Below are 10,701 nucleotides of genomic sequence, written 5' to 3' on the forward strand. Positions count from 1 at the left end.
CTTCACTGCAGACGCTGCACCAATCCGCCTGTCGATCTCCCGCTCCATTTTTCCCTCATTCGTGAACAAGACCCCGAGATACCTAAACTCCTCCACTTGGGGCAGGACATCTTCCCCGACCCGGAGAAGGCACTCTACCCTTTTCCGGCTCAAGACCATGGCCTCGGATTTGGAGGCACTGAAAAATTTATTCCTTTTACAGAAAATCTGAGCACATAAATGTGTAAATTGGTGCAAAAATATTCCTTAAAAGGACAATACACAGCCAAACCGTTCCAAAATTCACACAAGGTAATGAAACAACTGGATAAAACTATTAACATATGTTTTCTTTTTATTATCATACAAGGTGCTAGTGATTTGCATTAAAAAGAGCAGAGCCATTCATGAAGAAGCCTCACTCATTTCCCCTTTTTACAACCCTGGTGGCTGCAAGCCTCCACACTCCCTCTTTATCCTGTTTTAACACACAAACGCACACACTCTTACACACAGCCAGCCTCTCTATTCTCCCGTGGTATTTCTCCAGAGAGAAATGACTGTATGGCGGTGTCTGATCTGAATGAAGCAGACACGAAGGAAAAACAGAAACAGAAATGAAGCCCGGAAGCAGAAGGCCTATCCAAGCTCATTCATGGACTTTAGCTGCTGAGCGCTGGCACAAACACACACACGCACGCACATTTGGACCGGCAAATGTATGAACACACATTCACACACATCAGTGGAGTGGAGAATTCATTAGCAGGCAGTTACTTAAGAAGATGCACAGAGAGAGAGAGAGAGCGAAAGCACATACTGCTGTTACTTGCTCCATATATTAAGATCTGCATCACTAACAAACACAGCAGCTGAGGGAGTGTGGGGGGGGATACCTCGAAAGTTACAGATCCCCCCCCAGATTCAGAAACACTTTCTCTGCCGTCTTTCCCTTAAATGTCAATAAATAACCAAGAAGATTTCTGGTTCTGGTTTGTGTGAACGGATTAAAAAGTAAAGAAGCTGCGAGTTACTTGATGACACACTGACGCCACAGCTTGAGTCGGAGCACCGTGTTAAAATGCTTGCATAAAAGCAGTTCTGCAGTACTGTCACACCCATTCTTATCTAAAGAGCGTACATATTTGACATACTAGTAGTAGTGTAATAATAATAATCATAGTAATAAAATGCTATGATTCCATAAGGAAAGGAGAGAAATGGAGTCTGTTCACATGCAAGGACTAACATGAACCAACTCAATTTAAAATAAAAAAAACGCTTTTATTATTCACACTGCAACACAACCAGGGCTCTACATTTTCAGTATTGCTCCTAATTAAAATGCAAACAAATATCCTTTTTTATTTGAACCCCAATCATGAATTTTTGCACAAGTTTCAACTGCACGATGTGAAAAAAATAGATCATTTCGATGATGACTAGTGCTGCACAATAACAGAAAGCATAATTAGAAGTATAATAACCCATCATTAGTTGCACTCTGTAAATGGAAGTGCATTTAATAGTCAACCATTTCCTGCATCTCTTGAAGTGTAATGGCCAAGCAAGCAGTGCTTTGCTATACTGATATGACAATAAATCCTTAAAATACTGTGCAGCCCTAATAGGGTCATTCGTAGGACAAAAACAAGCACTGAACAGGAGCTTGAGCTTAGGCACTCAAGATGAAAATGACCAGAAGTGTTGTTTACGGCAACACTGTTTTCTCTTTTGGAATTAACAAAACATTAATTAACTTATTCAATATACAGAGAGCTCAGGTTTAGCCTCAGCTTAAATGCCTTTGAGCAGTTTTCCCTCATGTTTGACTCAGATGATACACACAAAACCCCTGTTTGATGTAGGCAAAACTATAGCACAGAAAACATCTGAACAAAGCCATTTGTTTAATTATTTGTTTAATAACCGGATCCGTCTGATTCCTCTGAACGGCTGATCAGAAGCCAAAATAATTTACCTAAAACTGCTGGGTGTGACTTTGTTGTGACTGATGCACTTCCGACTTTAAAGTGATAAACACATTTCTGAGTCCAAACCAGTTTTTCATGACAAAATGTAATGGAAAACCACCACAATGCTTCTTCGTCGTTCCATCATTACATCAGCATGTTGAGCTGGTGTCCAATTAATTAAACTTGGGGGCTAATGCAGTTTAACGAGGTGAAACCCATGATACTCCATCATGTAAACAACGGCTAATAGGAAGAAAGGAACACAAAGTCATGAAAAAAAAAGGAAAAAAAATTATTAGAGCATATTTGTTTCCATAGAGCTGTTTTAAGCCAGAGTAATTTCCTTGTTTAAACTAGCTTAGGACTTCCTTATTCTGTTAATGGTTAAAGAGACACAAACAACAAACCAGGTACAAACTCTGAACGGAACCATGTCAATGAGATGCTTTAAATGACTTCCTGTAATAACAAGCTGCACATATTCCCAGCACACCCAAATAAAATCCTGTTTACAACTGCCTACTGGCAAAAACACGCCAGTTTTCATACAGCTCATAAGAGAAAAAAGTTATTTGTGTCCTTACATCAAATTGTCTATATTTAAAAAAAATAATGAAAAAATTATTTTTACTTAATTTGAATGACAAAATATCATTAGGAGTTTATTCAAATAATCAAAAAGTATCACAATGAGCTCTGAGCATCAAATAATACCAAAATTATTATGAAGAATAAACAAAATGTAATCTTTTGTCAGAATGTTCAGAGTACTGCTGCCCATCATGAAGTACTGATGTACAGCAGCATCACATCTGATGGATGGACACAAACATTTGCCTGTTTGTGTGGGCAGTTCAACTCGAAATGCATCCTCAAGCCACCAGCGGCCAAAAAACAACTCGTAAAAGGAACTCAGTAAAGCCATTTTTCGCTGTGGCAAGGCAGGCAGCGTTTGAAACAATAACAGCAGCTCGTTCTGACAAGCGTGCCTCGGCCACACCCTCTTCGTTAGATACAAACTGTATCAGAAACCAAAAACACAACAACACGCCTCCACTGTGTGGCAGCTGGTATTATTACCGGTGATAACAGCAACCTTACACCTCTCTCCCTCTCCCTCTCTCTCTCTCTCTGCCCCTCTCCGGCCTTATCTTCTGGACACATCAAACAGGCCTGCAGGCCACCCACTTACTGTCAGCCAGCAGCACTAACCGGATACCAATTGTGAAACATAACAACATAACAAACTGGGTTACGCAACAACCGAGCAGGGCCAGGTGATCTTCGAGTCACACAGAGCGCACACAAACAAGACCTTTCCACATGGATGGATGTACTTTTTTGCGGTGCAGGTTGGTGAAGGTGAGCCCTGCCAGCGCCGTGTGTCACATCTCCTGCTGGAGGCTTTATTGACACAAAGAAATGTTGGAGGGAGAGGACCGCGCTGCTGGAAGCTCGCGCTGCAAAATGGAGTCTTGTTTTTAACCGACAGGAGCCAAAGAGGAGGGGTGGGAGGGAGGGGGTCATCAGGGGGGTGGATGGGAAAAGAGATGAGGAGAGGAAAAGGTGGGGAGAGGGCAGCTTTAAAATAACGAGCAGTCTTCTTCTCCCTGGTTTGGCAGCAGGAGCGCACAGGAGCAGCAGAGGGGAGAAGGCGGGCGGATGAGGCGTTACGGGGCTCGAAAACAAAAAACAAAATAAAAGGCGATCAAATTTAAGGCCTAGCATTCCTTCAAGGAATGCATATTGCCTGCTGTATTTCATACCAGAGTTTTAAACGTGCTGACAAATTTGTTGTAGCCGTTTTGGTCAAACCTTGAAAAAAACGTGACGTGAAACTTCTTGCAACACAGGGCGCGTTGTGAATGACTCTCAGCTACAACCGCACCAAATTTTACTTCAATGGCTTTTAAAATGGATTGGGTTATAGCCATCTTTGTGTTGGGTAATGGTCATGAAATATTTTGCTAACAGGCAGACACAAAAACACACGCAGACATTTTCATTCACCTTCACCTTTTGGCGGCAGGTGATAATGACAGAGAAAAGGTGAAAGGGGGCACGGAAACGAAGGGAGGGGGGAGAAAGTGTGTAACTTAAGCCCGATCAGGAACGCAGAGTGACGTGAGGAACCAACAGATCAGCTGGTGATCACATGCACAAGTGAGGAGCCACTAGGAACCACAGACATGTGACATGCAACAACCTAAAAAGGTGGTGTTGGAGGTGGTCAGGGGGGTACCAGCGCAGTAGTAAGTGAGCTGCACTGACTAGACGACCTATATTCTAATCTGAAGTGGGATCAAAAAGGAAGAACAAGAGATAAAGTGACATAAATAGGAGAAAGTAATTTATATCTAAATTATTTCAGAGGGCATTTAACCTGTGGTTTGATTTATTTTAATAAAATGTCCAGTTCTGAGTTTCAAAGATGTGAAACAAAAGACAAAAGCTGGTAAACATGCACACATGTATGACAAAGGTTTAGTGGACAATAACCCTGATCCCTCTGTGGCCCACCCTCTCGCCCTGGACCACCCGGATGCAGACAGTTTTGTGTTCTCACGGGATGTGCAGGATCTCTTAATTACAATAACAACCCAATCAGACACTAATGAGCTCAAGTAGGTTGGGGGGGGGTAGCAGGACCCCCGACTGGAACGTACTGTACCACACTGTCATTCTGTAGACCTCTGCAAATGTGGGCCACCGGCCTGCCTTCCCGGTCTGTTTGACACTTAATTTGGCACCAGGAATGAGGAAGGAGGAGGAGGAGAAGGGTGAGTACAGAGGCATCAGACAAACATGGAGAAAAACAGTGTTTGGAAGACAAGAAATCTTCAGTGAAACATCCACATGACTGTGTTATTTCCTCGCTTTCCATGAAGTGAAGAAATGCAACATAAAACTCAAACCTGGCAACTGGGACTTTGATTTGAAGACAAAAACTAGATAAACCCTTCTGCAGGTTCAGATGTTTCCTGGCTCATGTTCCTGCAGGAGACCATGCTGAAGAAACAATTCAGCCAGAATATTCAGAACAGAAAACACTAGTTCCTTCCCTCTCATTTCACTGCTTTTTATAGCTCATATAACAACAGGTTCAGTAGCTTTCACTCATTATTACTTGTTTGTAAAAAGTATGACAGTAAAACTTCTCTCTAATTGGCTGTAATTCTATTCTATTACTCTAAAGTGACTTTAAAGGGCAGAAGTTTGTTTCCCACTTATCTTTGTTTATCTGTTACACTCACATCTCGCTGCCTCCTCAATTTGCAGAATAGGCCCGTCGTTAGTTCAGCTCAGAAATGACTTGTGTATGGCTGGTGTTAGTGAGGTCATACCCATGCAACTGCTATCTGCTGCCGTATCCGCCGCTCAGCAAGCGCTCACAGCTGCAACCTCAGTTATAGTGTAGCTACAATTTCAGACAGATTCTTCTCTTATTTTTAGAGCTGCGCTCCCTGCAGAGAATTTAATATGCATCAACTAATGATAGGTGGCTGGCGAGGATGAAGTGTAGTACGGAGGCAGATTTAGAGGGGGAGAGTGGAGCCCCCTGCGGCCCGCAGAGCAGTTTTTCACTGTATCTTAGCAAGAAACCAGACCTGTCCAGCATGAAACCAGGTGGCGGCTAACTATGGACTGTGAGAAGTTTCCTCTCTCGCACTCTCTCTCTCTCTCTCTCTCTCTCTCTCTGACTGATGAGGTTATCTGCCAATTATAGATTTGTCAACAGTTCAGTTGCTGAACAAACCCTGGGAGACAGGACATGCAGCTGTGGTGCCAAGTGGACTGCCAGTGGAAACATTTTGTTTGTTAATACAAATGTGGAAAGTGCTGAGAAGGGAAGCCAGCTCCCTGCACACCTAACGCCAAAAATTACGCTGAGAAATTGCAGGAAAGGCATTTTGATTAACGTGTACCGACATGTAGCTCCAAAACAAAGAGAGGTTAGGACCAGAATAACAGCACATGAGCCAGGAAAAGATACAGAAGAAGGCATTTCGAAAAATATAAATAGGCTCAAAGCGTACTGGTAAAGTAAACCGCACATATTGTTCAAAATATCTTAAGCGTAAGGAGGATTAAAACCAAGCGATATGAAAAGTGCTGCTAATACTTGATTTGACTTGTACCTTCACTTTTAAAGATATCAGATAAAAGGTGGCATAGGAGGGGTGGGGGGCTCATCGGAGAGCAGGAGTGTGTGGGTTGAAGCACCTGTTCCTTCATTGCCTCAGCTTCCCACTGAGGAGCATGGCAAACTGAGCCGGTCCAGCCTATTTATATACAACACTGGGTCCAGTTACAGCTGTGGCAAAGAGCCAGCTTGTGGCAGATTGAAGCAGCTAGAAAAGAGCAACATGCAAGCTCCATGTTGTTGGTGGCTCGCTTAGAGAGGGAGGGAGAGAGAAAACGGGGAGCTAAATCAGATCACCCTGGTGACTTTGGCTCGCCTCCCTCGTCTTACCTTACGGCACTGGCAAAGAAGAGATGAAGGGAGGGACATGGGGAAAGGGGAGGCGCGGTAGCAGGCAGAAGTGAAATATAAACAGGAGAAGAAAAAAAAAAGTCAGGGGTTAAGTAAAAGTATGGTGCCACTGACACTTGTTTTAGAAAAAAAATAATACTTGCTGTACTCCAGTTTCAGCGAGCAGAGTTTGACCTTAGACTCAACGATGGGAAAGAGGTTAGAGACAGGTGTGTAAATGTTGTTGTGTCCCAAAACTGATGTCCCAAATCCCCAAACACTGCGCACTTTTGTCCACCTCATGATTTTTTCCATCTTAAGCTGGAGAACTGGCACCAGACAATACTCAACAACCACCAAGGAAGAGTCTGAAAGGAAGTTCGTTTCTACAGGCGTCTGTACAACTGAAGAAAACCCAAAAACACAACTGTAAATGTTACAAAATCTTTAAAAAAAACTGCTTAAAAGCAAAGATGATGAGTTGAAACTGTATAAATAATGCACTTTCAGTAGGTTTTCTCCTAATCCCACTCCTCCTCAGTGGCACTATGTTGACGTCTCAATTAGTTACAGGAGCAAGGCATCAATATTCAGCCATTTAGGGTCCACGAGCTGACATCGAGGCCCAAACTAGGGGGCTGTTTTGACCACAAGTAGCAACAGCACTGACAGTGGTCTCAAATATACTGCAGATGTTTATACAGTAGAAGTCATTACCAATATCTAGGGTAAAAGGTCTCTCCCAGATTGATCCAAAACTGTCTAGGTCTAACTAAAGGCAAGTTTTGGTCCTTTTAACCTGGTAGCTTATGTCTTTGGCAGCTCACTATTGCTGTGTGGAACTTACATGACAACCCCCCCCCCCTTTATATCAGGACTTCTTGGACTCGTTCTTTCTGGTTCTTTCACACAATGTCACACACTCACACTTTCACCCCCCCCCCCCCAACACACACACTAGTCAGTGCATTTTAGTTTATTTCACTGAATATTTAAAGCCAATAAATCTCCTCACTAGAAGATAATGATACAGCTGTTAATAAGGTCAAAAAGGGGGGAAAAAAAAGAAAAATTCAGGACACACCTAATAAAACAGCTGAACCAGGTGTGCTTCAAACAAATAAAAAGAAAGCATGAAACAGGAGCAGGTAATCAACTGCAAGCTAGACTGTCCTGAGGATACAAAACAAAACAGACAGACAGGCAGACAGCCGCGCAGAGTGAGTAATCCGAAAAGCATCTGATCCTCCTTTTCATCTTTCCACATAAGTGAGCGGAGAACGGTGCATCTTCTGAGTGTGGCGAGCGTCGACCTGAGAGCGGGGTGGCTGGGACTCAGTTACCCTACTTGACTTGCAGCCACACAGCAGCAGCTGCAGGGACTGGCCACAAACCAGAGCTACACATGAAGCTGGAGGAGCTACGCCTTCCCCGACGGCTCTGCCAAATCTGCTCCTTCCACTCTGTATTGCTTCCTTTCTTTCCGTCTCTGCCGCCCTGTGTGCTTTAGAGACTGTAAAGTGCCTACGTTTCCAATCTTAACCTGCTAAAATTAAAATAAGGAGGATTCTCAGCCTGCCTCCACACCCTCTTTTGTACATTACCATTTTAATGACCAGCCTAGAAGAGGTATTTCTAAATAAGTGAGCTCATCCTATGCATGCCAAATCCTACAGAGTGCTACAACTGAATCCAAAACTTCACGGAGAATAACCAAGCTTAATTTGATCTGTCTAGAAACCCCTTTTTGTCTGAGAGTACATAAGCATAGATGTGTGTGGCTGTGGAAAAGATCAAAACCGTTAAGAAATGTGAGGGTATGGAAAAACAGGGAGGGGGAAAAAAAAAAAAAAGAGAGAAGAAATCGGGCAGAATTTCAGAGGAGAAACGCAGGCGCAAACAGCGTGACGGAAGTTGAGGGAATGGAGAGCCGAGGGTCAGGTCAGTTTAATGGCCCGTTTGTCTGCACCGTGAGACCACCAGCTCTCACTGGCGGCGGCAGGAAAACCACACACACACACACACACACTGCCTCTCTTCTTTCTTTCCATATCTCTCCCTCGCTCTACCTTCCACTGCTCGGGCCTCTGTCCACAACTTCAGCGGCTCCGTCTAATTACCGAAACACAAACATGTTACCCATGTGAAGGAACCTGGTTTGGAAGCAGCAGTGTGAGGACAATCAACAAACACTAAGTTTGATTAGGATCCAAACACAATCAGCTGCACAGATTCTCAAAAGGTTGTGATTTCGGTCCTGTTGGTTTATAACTTTTAGCACATCCATGAGCCAGCCAGGATGGACTGCTGACGTTAACAGGCATGAGGCCCCTGGCCAACGAAAAAAAAAAAAAAAACACTAATTGTTTTATCTGGCAGACATCTTCCTGAAGTGGAAGCTCTGTGGCCATGAAAGGACTGCTATTTGTTGGGCTGTCATTTAACAGCGAAGCATAACTCAACAGAACTCTTTTTACCTTAACAGAATAATAGAAGATGCGATGTGAACTCTTTTCACACAAAAAGTTGTGGTTCTCATGAGTTTGCTCTACTAGGCTGCACCAATCAATACTACATGTAATAAAAGGATCACCTGGTCACTATGACTGCTTAATGCCAACATTTCTAGGTCTAATTTTGTAAAAATACTACAGTCTCGGTCTCGTTTCAACCTTTAACTCTCAAAACATGATCTGGAATGTGTCACTGAGTTCAGAGAGGCTCTAATTCTCCAGTCTGAATATTATTTTTACAGCCCCGCTGTGAGACTTTGGTCTTTGCTAATCATTTTCAAAACTGGATTTTACGTCAGCTGTTTTGCAAAAACACCCCCATTGATTTTTTCTAACCCCTTTCATATAAGCGGTCTCCACAGTCACAGGATCCAAGTAGTGAGTTGTTTTGTATCTGCGATGGTCCTAATTGTGTAAAAGTTTGAATATCAGTGTGTCAGATAATCAATAACAGACTTCTTTTTAGCAACTTATTAGATGATTTTCAGAATATATTTACACTCAACCTGTTTTAGTGTGTGCAAACAGACTTTTAGTTTTGATAATGATTTCTAAGAATTACATGTCATTCTTCTTTAGTTGAAAGACTATATTCACTGTTTAATCATTCTTTTTATGAGTCACGGACAGTCTCTTGACCAAGTGGTGCAGCACAGCGGGAACAAGAGAAATACGACAGAAGGTGCTTCGTATATCCCTCTTTCAGGTGCAATGGGTGGTTCCCGTCTTCATCTGCTGAGAAGCCGATGTAGAAGAGCGTGTGCCGTGGTGTAGGTATGACCTCGAAGCAGAAACGTGTCGTTTCGCTGGAGGTGAGAACAACTGCAGTCTCGAAGCAAGGCGCCTGGGGTTAGTAAACAACTAATGCAAAATTGATGAGTAATTCACCATTTCCAGCACAAGACAGTACACAGTGAAACAACAAGAGTTTAACAACTGCAGGAGGAATTCTGCCTCAGTGGTTATTGGCAGACTGCAGGTGGGCAACAAAAAAAAAGGCCTGATATGATTACAGGTGGGAAAAATTAATTTTACTGTGCTGGAAACACGACGGAGCATAGCTTGTTCACAATGGAAATCCAGCAGATCACATGCTAGCAACTAAATAACAGAAAACTAAATGTGTTACTTCCTGACATTACACACACAAAAAACATAAGAAAACAAAAACAAATGTTTCTAAGCAGGGGAGGTGGGAAGAGCGCCGCAGCCTGCTGCCAGTACAGCTAATACTGTCACCATGGTAACCCATTTCAGGCTAGTTCATCGGGACAAAAACAGAGTCCCCCCCGCCACCAGGCAAACACCACACACACACACACACACCTAGTCACTGAACGCATCACATGTGTGAGTGCGACACTCAGACACAATCAGTAAACACATATTCAGAGAGGGGCCACGTGACCGGGCTCTGTTGTTTACGATGCGCAGGTGGGATGTGTTTAGCATCACTCACATCCGACTCGGAGTGGCCGGGCTTAATGAGAGAGGATGAAAATAATAAATAAATAACTCAAACATCCAGGAGGGGAGCGAGGTGTCGAATGCACGGCCCTTCGCACATTTAACGGGTCTGAAAAGAGGAGGCTTTCCCACACCATAAAGAGCAGATTAGCAGGTGTGCGCTCGTGTGTTTGTGGAAGACGAGTCCGCAGGCTGTGCACATCTGCAGCGTGAAGGAAAAACACGCCAGCGTATGACAGTGAACCCTCTTACCCCTGAACGTAAAAGAGCAGCGAAGGGAGGTGGGGAGAGA

At 43.4% G+C, this 10,701-nt stretch overlaps 1 protein-coding gene across 1 annotated transcript in view; it reads right to left on the bottom strand.

Annotated features, from left to right (window-relative positions):
- Positions 1 to 10,701, bottom strand: part of insrb (insulin receptor b) — a 66,438-nt gene that overhangs the window by 48,485 nt on the left and 7,252 nt on the right. The window lies entirely within an intron of this gene.

The sequence above is a fragment of the Kryptolebias marmoratus genome, linkage group LG24 (genome assembly GCF_001649575.2).
Source record: "Kryptolebias marmoratus isolate JLee-2015 linkage group LG24, ASM164957v2, whole genome shotgun sequence".
Classification (NCBI taxonomy): domain Eukaryota; kingdom Metazoa; phylum Chordata; class Actinopteri; order Cyprinodontiformes; family Rivulidae; genus Kryptolebias; species Kryptolebias marmoratus.